Here is an 11,808-nt window from a genome sequence, read left to right as displayed (position 1 = left end):
GATATTAATGGATGAAAAACTGTAAGTCAATATTAAAGTTTAAAATTTTTATTTATTTATTATTTTGTCATTAATAGTGATAAATAAAGATTCTTTGTCCTATTGATCTCTGGATGTATGTTACTTGACACAAAAGTTTTCTAAAATAATATTTCAAATTTCATCAAGAAATTAAAATTATCCTTTTGGGTAGTCAAAATATAAGTAAAAGAAAGCAAATAAACAATACTTGAAAAAAGGAATTTAGTCTTGGTACTATTAAGTATAAATTGATGATACTATATTTACCCAAAGCCTCCAACTGTATACTACAATTGCTAATACTACGTTTACTGCAATTCATGGATATGGAGAATGTTAACAAAATAATCAATTACTACCTGTCAAATCATAATTTTTCTTGATTTCAGTTCTAAAAAGAAATAAACATGTATCTATCTCTTTTTATTTAAAAAGTCGTACCTTCCTGTGTGTTTTTTCTTTTAACATATGAAAGAATTACGGAAGCTACTATCTGTTGCCTTTATTTTCAGATAAAAAAGAAAACTATATTTGTAAATCAAAATATTTTAATTCATCTCTCAGAGTCACAGCCTAGGAGTCACAACCAGACGGATGAATAAGATCATTTAAAGAGAAAATGTAGGTTGAAAGAAGATCTCATGGTAGACCACAGCCAGGTCAGCCAGAGGCCCTAATGATGTAAACAAAGTGAACAGAGCATGTAACCATAGCCTAAGGTGGTGAGAAAAGATTTCTCTCATGGGAGGAGGTAGACTTTGAGTCCAAGTTCACAAATATATGGTTTCATTGTTCTTCCAACTGATTATTTTCTTATTTTCCATAGGGAGTTTTAGTGCCATAATGCAGTGACTTGAGAATACTGATTACCAGGAAGGTTTTGCTTACTCTCCTGCCATTCAGGGGGAAATGAACTGAGTGCCAGGGCATTTGGGGATATGCTGTTCAGGCAGTGGCTGTTGGCACTGTTAGCTCCTCCTGTGGGCTAGCACCTGTTCAGCCAAGGCTAATGGCTGGGGACAGACAGGTTAACATGGAGTAGGAAAGGGGTAGGTGTAGAACACCTGGCCTTTTACTGAGAGGACAATGAAGGCCTGAAATTCTGTATTGGTGTAAGAAATACTACATAGCAGTCAGACATTCTCTAAGTCCTTCCCACTCGTCCATTGCACAACTCTGGAGCAGGTGTCCCTCAAACTACAGCCCGTGGGCCACATGTAGCTGCCTAGGATATTTATCTGGCCTGCCGGGTGTTTTTGCCACCACTGCCTGTCCTGCTTAGCAGCCGACTTGTCCAGGGCCTGCAGTCCGGCCCTCCAACAGTCTGAGGGACAATGAAGTTTGAGGACCCCTGATCTGGAGACAAAGCCTACTGGCCTGATTATTTCCCTCTCTGATACTCCAGCTCAATAACTAGTCTCGGATGGGTCCCAGTGATGGGCTCTTTCCTCACAGGTCAGGCCCTGATTTAGTTCTATTCCCAAGTCTGCATCAAGTAGCTAAGTATGAACTGGTAAGAATCAGAAAAATAACTAAATGGTTACCACTGCAGTCAGGACAGACTATGTAATTGATGTTACTAATACAAAACGAAAATAAGAGGCACTTGTTTAAAATTAATAGAAACTTCAAGACAGCAATGGCAAAGCATTAAACCGTTCAGCACCCTTTTGAGCACAGAGCTCTGAGCAACTGAACAGATCCCATGCCCACAGAGACAGCCCCAGCCGGAGTCCAGGATAAACTATATAGCACCAGCACCAGTAGTATAGAGGCTCTTGTGGGGTTGTCCATTACAGTCACCTGGCACCATTAACTAGCTAATCTAGTTAATCATGAAAGAAAATACCAGGTCTGAGAAGGAAAGTTTCGCCCCATCATCTGCAATTTAGCAACAGAAAATAAATCTAAGGGCGGTGCCTGTGGCCCAGTGAGTAGAGTGCCAGCCCCATATACCGAGGGTGGTGGGTTCAAACCCAGCCCCAGCCAAACTGCAACAAAAAATAGCTGGGCGTTGTGGCGGGTGCCTGTGGTCCCAGTTGCTCGGGAGACTAAGGCAAGAGAATTGCCTAAGCCCAGGAGTTGGAGGTCACTGTGAGCCGTGACACCATGGCACTATACTGAAGGTGACATAGTGAGACTCGGTCTCAAAAAAAAAAAAAGAGAGAAGAAAAGAAAAGAAATCTAAGCTGTCCCGGGAAGGAAGAGAGGCAGACCTATGTAGAAGAGGGCAACCTCTGTACAAACCACAGAGACTTGAATATCTGCAGAGTTCCTGAATGCAAGAAAGCCTATACCACCAGTATCCAGTCAGTACTGCTCAGGGATATGGACAGTCTACATTGTCACAAGCCAAACACCTGTCGCCAGGGGTCTTCCAAGCTGTAGTCCTGAGAAGTGGTGCACATTCGCAGACTCAGCTAGTACTAAGAGAACCTATATCCCACTGAGGTGGCCAGTGTCAAAGGCCAGAGAGCCCCAGAAGAGCTCATGTAAATGGGAGGACTGAGACCATGGTGCCTGATGAACATTCACGCCAGCATAAAATAGGACTAAGAAGAGCACAGCTCTAATAACACTGAAGTGATCCGGGCCTATGGCAGCCAAATGGAGAAGCATGGTAGCTGGTCTCCAAAATGTTCTTTGAAGATCCACAACTCTCATTATTTTTATTTCATGCCATGGTAGGGAGGAGTGGAGCCTGAAATACAGTACAAACTCAGCTTCCAGGATCAGGCTATTTGATCACTTGTTCAAAGGAGAAATATTTTTCTAATTTACAAGTGGTTTTTCTAATTCACACAGGACATGTACTAGCAACACAGGTCTATTTCCAACCACTATTTTTTTCCAGTTAAATAAAAACTCTTTATTCATTAAGTATTCTTAAACATTGATATGCATTCATTTTTATGGTCATGTTCCTTCATAATATCCTATCTTCCTTTTTGTTCTTCATCCCCCTAAATTATTTTGATGGGTTCGTCTCTAAAATGAAGACTATTTCATCTTTTGTAATGCTACTTACTTCTTATCATCCCAATATCAAGGCCAATCCAGATTTCCTCTTTGTCTCTTACATGTGAAATGCATATTTAAAAAACTTGGAGATTTCATCAGTATGTTTTCAAGATAAAATAAAATTTAAAGTCTATGCAAGTATTTCAAAGCCATTGCATTTTTTGAGAGATGCAGTATCACCATTGGTTCTTAAAAGCAGGATTCAGTTCCAGAAGCATATTCCTATAATGAACATTATTCATAGTATCTAATATAGCCTGTTTCCAACAATGTTGATTTCAGATAAGCAGTTTTCTATTTTTCTAAGGGTTAAATTTTATGGCAGCAGACTTAATTCTTGAATAACACAATCTTTAACAAAACAGTCAAGGGTAGTCTTGAAAATGAAATTATTTCAACGGGAGTAATTACAGCAAGAGAAAGTTGTTGGCTTTTCAAAAGAGGTAGAATATACACAGGAAGGAATAAAAGTAAATCAAAATACATAATATTGTACAACATTAGAAATACCCAATGTGCTACTAACACAAAAACTGCCCTAAAAAAATGTTTTAAGGTCTGGAGCTATCTCTATTTTTTTTTATATATAACTATGTATCTTTCCCATAATCTGTGACCCATTAGGAAGCTTTCAACCAGAATTTTGGGCAATATGCTTTTCTTCAAATAAAAGGAGCCTCATAAAAGCACTATGAGTAATGTCTGACAACTGAATTGGGAAAACTCTTCCTGAAATATGTGTAATCTTTAGAAAATTCTTTTTTTTCCTTCATTTTAGAGATGAATACATCAAAATAATTTAGTGGGAGATGAAGAATAAAAAGGAAGATAGGATATTATGAAAGAACATGAGCATAAAAATGAATGTATTTCAATCCATTTTCAAATGAATTGTGGTCAGTTGTGACCTTAATTCACATGCTCATATGTTTTCTTCATCCAACATTTTGTTGATACCATCACAGAGTTTTTGTAAATGGGTTTAAAATTTCAAAAGGATTATAAAAGATAGCCAAAAATTCCCAGTCTGAAAACTGATCCAAGACATTATTGCTCCATTCACGTGACTTAGCAGTGATACTGAAGGATTAGATGGAGTGTCTCTCTGAATTTATTCAACAGCCTGGACAACACATTCCAGTCAAAGGCGTGATCCTCCTGATGGACACTGACCATGGTTAGCTGATGAACTTTCTTCTTAAATTTCTCCATCAGTGCCAGCACAACTTAAGTAAAATGATTATTCCTGTAAAGAATGGCCAGCTTGATGACTGTTTGATGAGGGTCTTGATCTTCTCTGCCTCCTTCTTGTTCTGGGTGTATTCCTTGGTCACTCTGTAGAGCTTGTCCAGCACCTCACTGCTCATGTCATCTATTAAAGTGATGGCAATGAATCTGGACACCATTTTACCCAAGATCTTCTTTTGTGCCTGAAAGGCCAGGGTTTTGGAATTAAAGACAGTCATCCTTGGAGGAGGGAAGTATGGTGGCACCAGGATGCTGAGACATGAGCTGGGTCGTCTGGTGCCCTGCAGGCCCTAGTGGTACAAAGACTTGTGCTCAACCCCCAAGAGCTCAACCCCCAGAATCTAAAAATAGAACTACCATATTTCTTTCCAAAGAGGCTGTATGAGTTTGTAGTTTAGATCTCACATTTGACCCCACAATCCCACTACTAGGCATCTATCTAGTAGAAAAAAAATCATTTCACCATAAGGACATTTGCACTAGATTGTTTACTGTGGCTCAATTTACAATTGCCAGGACATGGAAACAACCTAAATGCCCATCAATTCAGGAATGGATTAACAAACTGGTCCTTGCACACCATGTGGACTATACTATTAAATCATCCAAAAACATGGTGACTTCACATCTTTTGTAATATCCTGGATGGAGCTGAAACACATTCTTCTTAGTAAAGTATTACAAGAATAGAAAAGCAAATATCCAATGTATTCAATACTAACATGAAGCCAGTAGATCATCCAATGCATGCCCAAATAAAGGAAGGGTAACAAGGGGGGGGGGGGTTGGGGTGCTCTCACTGAATGGCATGGGGTAAGGGAGGGTTGGTACAGCTTTTGTGTGTGGGACATAACCACAAGATGAACTCTATCTAACAAAATCAAATATTTTTACCTAGTTGCTCACATTAACCTGAAATAAATTTAAAATACATAAATAAAAATAGAACTACTGCTGGGAGCTGTGGCTCACACCTGTAATCCCAGCACTCTGGGAGGCCAAGGTGGGTGGATTGCTTGAGCTCAGGAGTTTGAGACCAACCTGAGCAAAAGCGAGAACCTGTCTCTAAAACTAGCCAGGTACTATGGTGGGTACCTGTAGTCCCAGCTACTAAGGAGGCTAAGACAAGAGGATCACTTGAGCCCAAGAGTTTGAGATTGGTGTGAGCTATGACACCATGACCCTCTACCAAGGGTGACAAAGTGAGACTCTGTCTCCAAAAAAATTAAATTAAAATTAAAATTAAAAAAGAACCATGATACGATTGAGCCTAGGCCTTTATTTGAAGTAATTTAAATCAGGATTTCAAAGAGATGCCTTCATTCCCACATTCACTGTAGCATTATTTATAACAGCCAAGAGGTGAAAACAACCCAAGTCCATTAAGGATGAATGGATAAATAAAATGTAAAATATATACAAAATATAATGTTCAGCCTTAAAAAGATAAGAAAATTCTTGCTATTTGCAACAAAACAGATGAACCTAGATGACATCATGCTAAGTGAAATAATCTAAACAGACAAACAAATACTATATAATCTCAATTTAAATAATCATACTCAAAGAGACAGAGAGTAGAATGGTGATTGCCAGGAGTTGGGAGGAGGAAGAAATAGAGGAGCGATGATTAAAGGGTACAAAGTTTTAATTATACAAGTTACATAAGTTCTGGAGATCTAATACTTACATATACAGGATAGTTCCTGTAAACAACAATACCGTAAGTCAGTCAAATGTACATAGCTATGTAGCTGTATATAAATATAGGAGCTCAGGAAATTTCACCCCAAAATATGACTCCTTGATCAACAGGCCCTTGAAAGAGGCTTCCCCTCTATCTGCATAAACATAAGGACCCATCAAAAAACATTTGACTAGCTTGGCGCCCATAGCACAGTGTATGGTGCTGGCCACATACACCCAGGCTGGCGGGTTCGAAGCCAGCCCGGGCCTGCCAAACAACAACAACAACAACTGCAACAAAAAAAAAAGCCAAGTGTTGTGAGAGTCTCCTATAGTCCCAGCTACTTGGGAGGCTGAGGCAAGAGAATCACTTAAGCCCAAGAGTTTGAGGTTGCTGTGAGCTGTGATGCCATAGCACTCTACTGAGGGTGTCATAGTGAGACTCTGTCTCAAAAAAGTAAAAAAAAATTGACTTACTTTCCCCTCCCTGTTATCTCAGTATATTGCTGGAAAGCTTAAGAATGCAACCAGATCTGGCACAAATTATTTTAAATGGAATACCTGTCTCTTAGGTTAATTTATAAGTCAATCTGTACGCCCTAATTCATTCATTCTCCCAAGTATCTATTAATCCTCCCTAGCAACTATTTATTGCCCCTAAATAGAATTATCTATATTCATCTCCCCCTCATGTCTAAAAGTATGTGGATCTCATTGGTATACCCATGGTACATGGTACATAAATTTCTTCCTCTTATTAATCTGCCTTACTTGTTAGTTGATCTTTCAGCAAAGTCATCACCAGATATGTTAATCAAAAGAGTAGATTAAAAAAAAGATTCTGTCTCATGGAAGCACAAGACTTACTATATGTACCCAAATAATTGCAATTTAAAGTGAACACATCAATTTGAGGCACAAATTTGATTGTGAAGAAAGTTCCCATCATCTAGTGAGCACTCCCTAAGTACCATCCATCTCTATTTTTTAACCCTAATGATAAGCATAATATGGAAGGAGTTGAATAATGATCATCTGAACTCAGGTTGTAGATCAGTTTATACATAAATTATAGTTCAAGAACGCTGCTAATGGCAACCAGTAAATTAAAGGGGACAATTGAACAAAAGGTAAAGCCTAACAATTGGTTGGCATATCTCTTTCACCAAAACATAACATATAACATAACAAAATTCCCTTTTAAAAAAAGATATTTTGGCAGAACATGTAAGTATGAGTCATCCCAAGTTTAAGTAATAATTTCAAATTTCAAGATTGTCCAAAACAAATATATCCAAATACATCAAAAGCTGAGTGTAGTGGCTGTAATCCCTGTACTTTGGGAGGTAAAGTTAAGAGGGTAGCTTGAGACCTGTAGTTTGAGACCAGCCTGAACAATATAAAACTCTGTCTCTACAAAAAAAGAAAAAAAATTGTTTTTAAATTAGCTAGGTTTGGTGGCATGCACCTATAATCCTTGCTACTTGGGAGGTTATGGTGAGCTGTGATTCCTCCACTGCTCTCCAGTTTGGACAACACAGAGATACCATCCATGGGGGGGAAATAAAACTATGAAAGTTACACATATTCAATAAAAAGTAATAAATATTTGTAGTGTTTATTTTTAAAATAATGCTTTACATGTATTATGTAATTAACATATTTATTATGAAAAATCTGCATATGCAAAAAAGTATAAAGAAGAAAATAATAGTGAACTATAATATGAATGAACATAGGGAAAATGTTAAAAGTTTGGGTTTATTTCCTTTCAGACATTTTCTGTTCGCATATAGACATTAAGTTAGAATCAAACAATACATTCAAATTTCATAAATAATCTTCAGAAACATAGTTTATATTGACTCCATAATCCTTGATAGAGTGTTTTTCAAAGTATAAGCAAGATTAATTTACAATTAATATAATTCAAGAATTGAGTAAAATCATTCACATAATGCTTAGTGAAATGTTGTACCCATAACAAGAATTCACAGAAGTCTATTAAATGTATGGTTGGGCTGGGCATGGCAGCACACACCTGTAATCCTACTTTGGGAGGGCTGAGGCCAGAGGACCATCTGGAGGCCAGGAGTTGGAGACCAGCCTGGGATGTGAGACCCTGCGTCTATAAAAAATTTAAAAAATTGCCAAGTGTCCTGGCACAGGCCTATGGTCCTATTGTAACCAAAATCTCTCTCTCTCTGCCAGGTCCTTGGTCTCAGAGATTCAAAGACTGAATCCATGGACCACCACAAGTAAGTGAAAGGATCGATTTTTACTGATAGATAAAAAGAGAAGGGAGATAAAGCCTCCTGTACAGTGAGGCTGGTTCCTGAGCAGGTAACCCATTTGGGCTTTGTGTCTAGAGGTTATGTGCTGCTTTTCCTACCCTGCAGGCTGCAGGTGGGGTTAGGGAGATGAAATGTATATGTCACAATCCTTTAGCACCAGGGTCCTATGGACAGAAGTTAATATTAAAACTATTCCCACATAGGATGTGGTCTTATTTAGGGTGTGTTCTCTGCTTAGGGAGCAGTAGCCCAGATGAGATGCTTCTCTCTTGTTTAGGGTGTGTCTATGCTCTGGGAAGGGCAGTCCAGGTGAGATACTTATCTCTTATTTAGGATGTGTTCTTTGTTTCAGGAGTAGGGGCCCAGATGAGACCTTATCTCTTGTTTAGGGTGTGTTCCCTGCTCCAGGAATGGTGGCTTATTTGGAACACTTACCAAACTGGTTCTTTTCTTTAAGTTCTGTGATAAAGTTGACTATTGAGCTTGCTTAGGCCCCAAAAAAGATCCACATCCATCCCTGAGCAGGAGAACCTGTATCGCTAGCTACTTGGGAGGCTGAGGCAGAAGAATCACTCAAACCTAGGAGTTTGAGGCTGTAATGAGCTATGATCATGCCATTTCACTAGGGTGACCAGACCGTCCCACTTTTCAACAATTTGTCCCGCATCACGCAGCGTTTTCAAAAAGTACCCATTTTTGGAAAGAATGCACGAATGGGCGGGAGAACACGAAGGGAATATACGGTTTTCGGCTGCCATGTGGCTATTTTGCCAAAATATGAGTTTTATGTTATTTTTGTTAATTTTATAATGTTAAACTGTAATAATAACAAATAATTGCTGAGAAGTGATTATCGAGAACTGCTTATCAAAGTTTGCATTGTTGTCGGGCCCTGCCCTGCCCCATCCCGTCCCCTGCCCACCCCTCCAGCCCCCCACCCCCCTACCCCACCATGTTGTCCCACCTTACCAATGTTAAAATCTGGTCACCCTACATTTCACTCTAGTCTGGGCAACAAAGTGAGAAGCTATCTCAAAAAAAAAAAAAAAATTGTTCAGAATTATTATTTATTATAAATGAAGATGTAACTCCTAAAATAATAGTGTTTTCATGCTGAGGCTCTAAGAGCACTAATTCTAACTCTTCATCAAGATGCAGACACAGAAACCCAGAAAAGTTTAGTAAGTTGCCCAATTTTACTCCTCTAGTTTTTCAGAATGTTTAAGCCACAGTTTTTACTTTTTAAAACTATTGAAAGAGGCTCAGCTCCTATAGTTCAGCAGCTAAGGCGCTGGCCACATACACCAGAGCTGGCGGGTTTGAACCCAGCCCGGGCCTGCCAAACAACAGTGACAACCATAACAACAACAACAACAACAACAACAAAAAGAAAAGAAAAAAATAGCCGGGTGTTGTGGCAGGCACTTGTAGTCCCAGGTACTTGCAGGCTGGGGCTAAAAAATGGCTTAAGCAGAGGAGTTTGAGGTTGCTGTGAGCTCTAATATAGTTAGACTCTGTCTCAAAAAATAAAATAAAATAAAATAAAATAAAACTATCGAAAGAATAAAAACAGTGTGTGCCAGGCCCTTTACTAACCCAGCACTACAAATGTTGGACATTCTATTCATTTCTATTCTTTTCTGCATATATAGCAGAAATCTTTGTTTGTTCTCTCATCATTGTATACACGTTGTTCCCTTAGAACAGCGGTTCTCAACCTTCCTAATGCCGTGACCCTTTAATAAAGTTCCTATGGGTCGCCACCCACACGTTGAGAACCGCTGCCTTAGAAGCTTCCACGTTCCCACATGACCCAGTCTCCTTGACCACCACTCACTGATCACTCTCAAGTCATGAAACTTATTACCCAAATTCTTGGCCATAATTAAATAATTTGGTTTTTGCAATCTGGCCCAAGCTATATCAGTCAAGTCTTTTTCCTAAAATTGTTTTAACTTATCTCATGGAGTAAGCCAAAATATATTTTTTTTCAAATTAATAAGCCAAAAGATTTAAAACTTGAGAGCTACTTTTTTCTGTGATAACCATCCCATGGAGGAAATATGTTTTAAGGAAGACAAATGCTGCCTCAGATCGGTAATGCACCCAGATATTTGACAGATATAGTTCCTCCTTTATGGAGGAACTAACTCTTCCTCATCTAAGATTTCAAAGATTTGCAAATAAATTCCCAGGAAAAATGAGCAAGTCAAAGTCAGACATCACTGATCAACAAGGTAAAAAGGAACCTTGAGTGAGATCCAATAAAATATATATATTTATAATCAGACTCATAAAAATACTACCATTGGAATTATTTAACATGGAATATAGGCTAAGAATTTTTTTAATGTTTTTTAAGTTTAAAGAGATAAGAGGGATGTGTTAGAGTTCTCCACAGACAGAACCAACTAGATATACAGAGATATGTAAGAGAACATTTTATTATGGAGTTGACTCATATGATGCTGTCTGCAAGGTAGAGAACCAGGAAAGCTGCCAGTGTAATTCAGTCACGTCCAAAGGCCTGTAAACCAGGAGGGCCAATAACAACTCTCAGTTTGAAGCGGAGAGCCTGAGAACAAGGGAAGCTCCAATGTCCAAGGGCAGGAGACTATGGATATCCCATTTCCAGAAGAGAGAGTGAATTCACCCTTTCTCATCATTTTTTCTGTATGCAGGCCCCAACCGATTGCATGATGCCTACCTGCATTGGTGAGGACAGATTTTCTTTCTCCACTCTACTGAAATAAACATTAATTTCTTCCAGAAACATTCTCACGTACATAGCCAAAAATGATGTTTTACCAGATAAGTGGACATCCCGTGGTGCAGTCAAATTGACACTAAAATTAATCACCTTCTAGAAGGTTATTACTGTTGCTGCCCAGCCAGCTTCATCTGTCTACTGCCCACAAGTAAGCCCATATCCAGAGACAGCAGGCTTTACAGTAGAGAAAGAGTCTATCCCGCACAGCACTATGCGAAGACACAGGAGAAATTTTGCAAATCCATCGCTCCAAGAACTGGGGAGACAGGGTTTTAAAAAAGAGTTTTGTGGAAGAGGATTAGTCACTCGGAGTCTGCTAAATTGGCTGGTTTCAGGGCAGAACTATCAGTCTCTTGGTATAGAGCGCTGTCTGGGTGGGACAGCTGATTCACTGGAATGCAATTCCTTAGGTGGGTGGGGGTGCGGGGTCCAAGACCAGTTGAGTCAGTTCCTTGGTCTGGGAAGTCAGTCAGTCCCCTAGAATGCAGGACCTGGAAGATATCTCAAGAACCAGCCCAAGGTTCCAAACAGGTGATGTTTTCTACAGAGAAAATTTAAGAATCTTTACAACTACCCCCTGTGCTGTCTAGGACAGCAAATACAGAGAAGCAAACAAGGGCAGTGACTATTATTAAGCAAACAAGGCAATAGTGGCTGATTATTATCATTATTTTTGCTAACCTTGTTCCTTCACAGAGTTTGATTATTATCACGATTTTCATTTTGGCCTGTTCTTTCACAGAGTTTGGGGGTCCTTTAGTTCTCCCT

The 11,808-nt window shown here is 39.1% G+C and overlaps 1 pseudogene; it reads right to left on the bottom strand.

Annotated features, from left to right (window-relative positions):
* Positions 1-3,964: 3,964 nt before the first annotated feature.
* LOC100952795 lies at positions 3,965-4,496 on the bottom strand (annotated as a pseudogene).
* Positions 4,497-11,808: the final 7,312 nt, after the last annotated feature.

This window comes from Otolemur garnettii, unplaced genomic scaffold, assembly GCF_000181295.1.
Source record: "Otolemur garnettii isolate 467f Iridium unplaced genomic scaffold, OtoGar3 scaffold00010, whole genome shotgun sequence".
Lineage (NCBI taxonomy): Eukaryota > Metazoa > Chordata > Mammalia > Primates > Galagidae > Otolemur > Otolemur garnettii.
This window is presented reverse-complemented; position numbering and strand designations above follow the sequence as displayed.